Here is an 8,826-nt window from a genome sequence, read left to right on the forward strand (position 1 = left end):
GGCCTCCAAAACTAGCATGCGCTCATCCACAATAAGATAATCAATTCATTTGCCCAGAGCAATAGGCTGATCTTTTTCACTCAGAGTAAATATTCAAAATCCATTCATGTTACAATATATGCCAGGATCTCATTTATCTTTGTGGCTGATTAATGTTCCATTGTATTTATGTAGTATTTTATATCCCCGTCAATCTGTTGATAAGCATTTAGACTGTTTCTACCATTAGATTATTTTGAATTGTGTGCATCAGTAAGCACTGGTATACAATTATCTGTCTACATTCCTGATTTCAATACTTTTTAGTATGTGGGGGCTTTAAAAAGTCTATGGAAAATTCCATTATGTTTTAAGTCAATGTTTCAATAAACTTTCTTTTTTAACCCCCTAGCATGTATCTAAGAGTGGATTTCTAGATCACATAGTAATTCTATGTTTAACTTGAGTCCAAAGATTATTGATTATTAGCAGTTACCAGAAGGGAGCGGAAGGAAAGGTGTGTGTGTGTGTGTGTGTGTGTGTGTGTGTGTGTAAGGATTATATTTAGGGAAACTGAGTTTCTGTTAAGAATTATGACTAAAAACAAAAATAATAATAATAGTTGAACAATGTGATAAGCATAATTAATGTTAATAAGTTTAGCAAATGAAGAATACTGAAATGAAAATTTATTACATATATATTTACCACAATAAAAAAATCACAAAGAAAATACTTTTTTTTAAATTACCCAACATGTTTTAAGGAGGATCTTTAATAAACAAGTTGTATCAATTAATATTGATACTTGACAATTGAATAATGATTTATGATTTAAGAGCTATTTTTATATGTTGTCTTAAGGAGCCCTGAAAGCACAATGGTTAAAGACTCAGGTGCTAACCTAAGCTTTGGTGGATCAAACCTACCAATCTCTCTCTAAGAGAAAAGACCTAGGGCTGTGTTTCTATAAATATTTCCGTCTCAGAAAGCCTAGACAGAAGTTCCACTCTATTCTACAGGACTGCAGTGAGTCAGAATCAACTTGACATCATGCACCAACCATGTATATGTGCTTATTTCTTTTTCATAGCAATCCACTGAAATCAGAAGTTTAGGTGTATTATGCCCATTCACAGGTGAGGTAATTGAGACCGAGTAAGATTTACTGTTAGATTACCAGTAAATAAAACAGTACAAAAGATGAAAAAAAGAAATATTCAGAGAAGAATATACAAAAAGATTTATGTCCATATGACTTCCGTTTAAAACTGGGGAAATAATATATCTTTTATTTACTTTTCTCCCCACACTATGGTGAATTTCACACTTATTCTATCAGTGAATATTAGGAATAGAAAGACAGTTACCACCTTGTCTTGGTTTTACATCCTTGACTGAATGTCCGCTCATGCAGCAACATAAGTCTCTGACTCTGCGACAAGATTTTAAAGTTTCTGAATGTCAGTTGTAAACTAGAAAATTGCTCTATTTTTTTCTTAAAATAGTTTTCTAGCTCTGAAATTGTTCACAATACTTTGTGAATACAACTAGGCCCTCTGAGGTTATTTTTAGAACTAAAAAGGAAATACTTTTACTATGTATGTATCACTTTAAATTTTACCTGACTCACTGTTACATGTTTTCAACTTTTAAAATATATTGATTATATATATGAATTTTATATTCATATATGTGAATATAAGATGAGACAATAATGAAGCATTCTGCTTCACAAGTTGCCTCCATTATGCTTGAAAAACCTCCTATTCAGAGAAGTCTTTCAAAATTATATTTCTATAAGACAATTCAGCTTTTCTCTCTAAGATATTATTGTTCTGAATGAGAAGAGTTTCCGCCAGCTTCCCTCCACACCCACATGACTGTAAAGGCGCCAGTCAAAAGCCAATGAGAAACAATTGTGCTTGCTTTATTTTTCAGGATGTCTTTTTACCTTTTTCATTAAATGACACTGTTAATCTGGCTGTTGTTTTTTTTCCAAAATAGCTGTTAGACAGAGGAAAAAGCATTATTGTAAATGTGTTTTAACAGAGAGCATGTTCACCAAAAAAAGAGAAAGAACAACTTTTCATCACTTTGTAGGTAAAGAAATGATCTGCTCTCTTTAAACATTTCAAATATAAAGAGAAGAGGATTACTCACAAGCTGCAGTTGTATTGATGCCTGAGCAAGAAATGCAGACACCTGTTATGACCCTATCAGAGAGAAACTAATTAGGCTGCTTACATGTGGGCAGCAGAGAAAAGGGTGAAGAGAAAAGGAGCAGTAGTAGTAGTTGCTGTTGTTGTTATTGTTGTTTTGTTGTTGCTAGATGCCATTGAGTTGGTTCCCATAAATAGCAGCTGAATATAGAAGAGAAATAAACACTGCCCGGTCCTGCAACATCCTCACGTGTGTTCGTAGGCGTGAATCCATTGGTGCAGCCGTGATAATCAGTGGATCTCATTGAGGCCTTCCTCTTTTTCATTGCCGCTCTAAGTTCCCCGTCTCCTGGGACTGTTGAGTTCTACAGAGGCTCCTTCTTCCAAAGTCGGGACCTGCCTCCTTCTTAGTTGTCTGTTCTTAGTCTAGAAGTTCCGCCGAAAACTGTTCATTTTGGATAACCTTGCTGGCATTAGAAATACCAATGGCATTGCTTCCAGCATCACAGAAACATATAAACCACCACAGTAAGACAAACTAACAGACAACAGCTAGAGTGTCCTATTAAATTATATGGCAGGCCATGACACTTCCCTTCTCCACATCATCTTATGGTTTTCAATTTACCTCTTCTGTGATTCAAATTCACCACCTGCGTTGGGCTACAAATATGAGGTTGTCTGTTCCTATGAAGATAGTTTTTAAGTGGGTTCAACCTATAGCAACCCCATGCACAACAGAATGAAACACAGTTGGTCGTGCACCATTCTCATAATTGATACGTTTGAGGCCATTGTCGCAATCACTGTGTCAGTCTGTCTCCTTCAGGTCTTGCCCGTTCTTGCTTCCCTTCTACGTTATCAAGCATTGTGTCCTTTTTCCAGGGACTGGTCTCTCCTGATAACGCATCCAAAGTACATGAGAAGGCCATACACCCTTACTTAGGAGGAACATTCTAGATGTACTTCTTCTAAGATAGATGTTTACTCTTTTGGTAGCCCATGGCATTTTCAATATTCTTTAACAGCACCCTAATTCCTATGCATTGATTCTTCTTTCAGCATGCAGCACCCAAATGAGTGTGGAGACATGAACAATACCCTCCCCTTGCACGGATTAGTGCCCTGTTTATCCATTGTCATCTTTTTTCTACTCCCACTCCTCTGAGTTTTGAAGGTATGTAAGAGGGGTGGTGGGGTAGAGGGTATCTTTCTGTACCACTGCTACATGCATCTTTTTACCACCCCACCCCCTTTTATTTTCTGATGGTGTATTCATCATTATGTTTAGTCTGGTTTTTGCCAGTGCAGCTGATCTTCATCCCCGGAACCGTGCAATATGTACATTTTCCCCAATGCCTGTTCTGTTGCTTGAACTTACCTCAGTGGACTCTTGTTGTCTTTATCCTTCTGTGCTTGGCTGACTTCTTGCAGCATAATGTCTTCTAATAACTTCAATGAGATAAGGTACTGCATCGTTTCTTCACTGTTTTTTTAGGGCTGCATAGTACTCCATTGTGTGTATACATCAAGGTTTTTTAATCTATTCGTCTATTAATGGAAATTTAGGCTGCTTCTAATTCTTTGCTATTGTGAACTGTGTAACGATGAACATTGGAGTGCAGATGTCTGTCGTGGCCTGTTTCTTACTTCTTCTGTGTGTTAGACTACTTGGTAGACTAGAGAAACAAATTCATAAACACGCATATGTGTATAAGAAAGAGTTTTATATAAAGAGTAATTGTACACTAAGAAAGCATCCCTTCCCAGTCCAGTCTGAGCCCATAAATCTGATATTAGCCCATATGTCCGAAATCAACCTATAAAGTCCTCTTTAGACTCCTGAAACACATGCAATGATGCTGAATGTAGGACAATCAGAGGCCAGTGGGTAGAAAGTCTTTGGATTCAGTGGCATTGTATGCATCTCAGTACTGGCAGGGGTCTATACATGGCTTCTCCAGCTTCAGAGGTCTGGTTGAATCATGGTAAGGTCATGTGGTTCTCCTCAGGGATGTCTCACAGGAAGTGAGCAGAGCAAGAGAAGTATTTCCTGCCTCCAAGAAGGAAATACAGGATTTCCCAGAATTCTCAGCAGAAGGACATACCATACCTCATACATACCATAGCCTCATTGGCTATGATCTGATTGATAGGCTAGACACCACCCCTATACTCTTAATCATCAAACTGACAAAGGATTATATAACTACCACATTTAGAGTATATGCACAGGAGGTAACTCGATTTAAAGTATCACCAAATTGCTTTCCACAATTGCTGTACATACCTACAAGACCACCAGCAGTGAAGGAGAATTTCTATCTCACCACACCCCCTCCAACATTTGTTGCTTTCTGTTTTCTTGATTTGGGCTATCTTTGCAGGTTTTAGATGATATCTCATAATTTTTATTTGCATTTTCTGATAGCTAATGATCAGGAACATTTCCTCATAGTCCTATTGGTCATTTGGGTTTCCCCCTTGTGAATCTTCTGTTCAAGTCTTATGCCCACCTCCTCAATGGGCAATTAGTTTTGTTTTTTCTTATTGTAAAGTTGCAGGATTCTGTATATTATAGAAATAAGACTTTTGTCTGATATATTATTACTAAGTAACTTTTCCCGGTCTGTGGGCTCTCTCATTACTGTCTTGATGAAGTCTGTGGATACACACAAGGATTATATCTTGAGTATACCCCACATGTCTATGTTCTCTTCCTCTGGGAGAGTACCTTTCATTATTGCTGAAAGGCCATGCATTCCCTGCATTAAGGTTATTAGCTTTGTCTCCCACCCACGTTTTTTTTTTCCCCGTTAATGAGCCTGATAGTTTTGCATTTTACCTTGAGTTCTGTGCTACATCTGGATTTTGTCCTTGTGTATGGGGTGAGGTAAAGATCTTGGTTCATTCTCTTGCAGGTTGATGTCCATGTTTTCCAGCAGCACCACTTGTTAAAAAGGGCATCTGCTTCCCATGTGATTCTTAGGGTCCCTTATCAAAGATTAGTTGTCTGTATTCTGCTGTTTTTAATTTCTGCATATTCTTAGCCATTCATTTGAGTAGCTATCGTTAAACCAACACTATGCTGTTTTGACAATTGTGCCTGTATAATAAGTTTTAAAGTCAGGTAATGCAGCACCACCACCACCACCCCCCACACACACATTATTATTATTTTTCTTGGTGAGTTCTTTGCTAATTTTTGGCTTCTTCCCTTTTCGTATGAAGTCGGTAGTCATTTTTCACATTTCTTCGAAAAATGATGCAGGTATTTGTATCAGGAGTACATTGAATGTACATAGTGCATTAGGGACGATCGACATTTTTACAATATTGAGTCTACCAATCTGTGAGCATGGGATACTTTTCCATTTGTGAAGGTCCCTTTTGATTTCTTCTACTAATATTTGGTAGTTTTCCTCATACTGATCTTTGGGGGTTTGAGGGTAAGTATATCCCTAGCTATTAATATTTATGCTTGGCTATTGAGAAAGATACTATCTTTTAAATTTTCTTTTTATGTTATCACATCAGTTGAATATAGCAATCCAAATGACTTCTGCTTGTTGATCTTATATGCTGCCTCTCTACTATATTCATGTATTACTTCCAACAATCCTATTTTGGAACTTTGGGGTTCCCAATATATACAATCATATCATCAGTAAATAAGAATAATTTCATTTCTTCTTTCCCCAGACTTACATGTTTGATATCCTCTGTTGACTTATATTATTAGCTAGGGCCTCAAGGAATATGTTAAATAAAAGTGGGAATAAAGGGAATCCTGTCTGGTTCTCTTTTTCAGTAGGAATGCTTTCATCTTTTCTCCATGGATTATAATGCCGGCTATTGGATTTTCATATGTAGATTTACTTATATTGAGATATTTTCCTTCCAGTCCTGTCTTCTTGAGTGTCTTAATTATGAATGGGTATTGAATATTGTTGAATGCTGTTTCTGCATCTATTAATATTGTTTTGTGGTTCTTGTCCTTTTTCTTCTCGATGTTCTGGATGAAGATGGATTTTCTAATTTTGAACCAACCCTGTATCCCTAGTGTGAATCCCACTTGGTTATGATGGATTATTTCTGTTATACACTTCTGTATTTTATAAGCCACAATTTTGTTAAGGATTTTTGCATCTATGTTCATTAGAAGTATTGGCATGTAGTTCTCTAGTCTAGCTGGATCTTGTCTGGTTTGGGTATCAGTGTTATACTAGTTTTGTAGAATGTATTTGGAAATTTACTGCTACTTTCTATGTTCTAGATGAGCTTGTGTAACATTGGTGGCAGCTCTTCTCTGAATGCTTCATAGAATTCTCCTGTGAAGGCATCTGGGACAAGGCTCTTGTTATTTGGTAGTTCCTTGATAACCTCATTATGTCTTCTTTTGTTATGGGCTGTTCAAATTCTTCACTTCTATATGGGGCAATCAGGAGAGGATTTGTTTTTCCAAGTATTTGTCAATGTCTTCCAAGTTGTTGTATTTCTTCTAGTACAATCGTTCTTATTACTGTATAATTACTTTTAAATTTCAGTGGTGCAAGTAGTGATTTTCTGTGTTAAATCCCTCAGCCTAGATATTGATCTTTGCTCCTTTTATCTTTTTTCAGGTTTGCCAACGTTTTTGAAAATGTTGGTCCATTCAAAGAATTTTTTACTTTGTTAATTTTATCCATTGCTCTTTTGTTTTTCCACTCATTTATTTCCACTCTGATTTTTATAATTTCTCTTTTCTTTTTCTTGCTCTTATAAGGATTATTCTGTTGACTCAGTTCCAACTGCTGAATGTTTTGTGCAAGGTTATTCACAAGTCTCTCTTCTTTCTTCATATAAACATTTATTGCTATCAAGCATCATCTGTTTACTGCCTTTGCTGTATTCCATAGAGTTTGGTATAATGTATTCTCATTCTCATTTGTTTCTAGAAACTTCATAATTTCATCTGTAATCTGGGCCAATATCCAATCCTGAAGAAGCAATTTATTCATCCCTCGTATATTTGTCCTTGTTTTTTATCTTTGTTTTGTTGATTTCCAGCTTTGTGGTGTAGTGGTCAGAGAAGGAAGTCTGGGTGATGTCCATATGTTTGAACTTTTTCAACCTTGACTTGTGTCCCAACCTGTGTTCTATCTATTTTTGAATATGTGCCATGTGCACTTGAAAAGAAAGTGATTTATTTTACAGTTGGGTGGAGCATGCTGGATATATCTATCAGGTTGATTTGTCTTTTTGCAGAGTTTAGTTCTGTAGCCTCCTTATTGTTTTTATTTCCTGCTGACTTATCCTTCTTGGAAAGCATTGCATTGAAGTCTCCACCTATGATTGTCGATCTCATGATTTTTTCTTGTCCTCTATGAAAGATTTGATTGACATTCCCCCCCCCCCCCCCCGCCACAGGTCTCTCATTGGGCATGTATATGTTTATTATGCGCACTGGTTCGTGGTCTAATGATCCCTTAAGCATTATATAATGCCCACACTATCTCTTGTTATGTCTTATACCTTGAAATCATTTTTGTCCAGAGATTAGATTTACCACTCCTGCTTTTGGTAGATTGCCATTAGCTTGATTTACCTTCTGCCAATCTTTGATACTAAACGTGTTTGTGTCTGTGAGCTTGAGATGTGTATCTTGCAGACAACAGATTACTGGGTTTTGTTTCATCATGCGGTCTTCTAGCCTCTGTCTTTTGATGGTGAATTCAAACCATTGATTTTCAGAGTTATTACATCCATCTGTGGATTCTTTTGTGTAATCTTGTACTATGTGATAGACATTTCCCTTCATTTTAGAAGTGTGTGTGTGTGTGTGTGTGTGTATTCATTCTTGTCTTCTTTTCACCATTGGGTCAAAGATGTCTTGGGTCTTGCTTCCATTTCTCTGACTACTGGATAGTGGTACACTATGTGGGGTTTCATGTTTGTGCTCTGTGGATGTTGGTCTTCTAGTCAAAGTGAGTTGGAAAGTAATTTTTGTAGTGCTGCGTTTTTCTTGCTTGCTTGTTTGTTTGTTTGTTTGTTTCTTTTAAAGTAAAAGTTTCCTGATCTGGGAAAATCTTTACATCTCTGCCTATTTTGATGGAAAGTTTGGCTGGATAGATTATTCTCGGGTTACTGTTATTCTCCTTCAACTTTTGGAAAATGCTATTCCATTCTATCCTCTTCATAGTTTCTGCTGCCAAGTCTGAGCATATTCTTATTTGATTACCCTTATAAGTGACTGCATTTCTTCCTCTAGCTCAGTGGCTCTCAAGGTTCCTAATTCTGTGACCCTTTAATACAGTTCCTCATGTTGTGGTGGCCCCCAAACATAAAATTACTTTCGATGCTACTTCATAACTGTAATTTTGCTACTGTTATGAATCGAACGACCGCTGTGAAAGGGTCATTCAACCTTCAAAGGGGTCAGGACCCACAGGTTGAGAACCACTCCTCTAGCTATTATGATAGTCTCCTTTTCTTCAAAGCTGTATAATTTGACTGCTATATGTCTTGGTGTCTTTTGCTTTCTTTATATATATTTCTGAAGCTATCCCACAGCTCATCAGGTCTTCTTCAATGTTCAATAATTCAAAATATATTCTTGAGATATTCTTAACATTCCAAATCGTATTTTGACTCTCATGTCCTGATTTTAATTTTCTTCACCTTCAATTTGAATTTGCATATGAAA

Source organism: Tenrec ecaudatus, chromosome 14 (assembly GCF_050624435.1).
Source record: "Tenrec ecaudatus isolate mTenEca1 chromosome 14, mTenEca1.hap1, whole genome shotgun sequence".
Taxonomy (NCBI): Eukaryota; Metazoa; Chordata; class Mammalia; order Afrosoricida; family Tenrecidae; genus Tenrec; species Tenrec ecaudatus.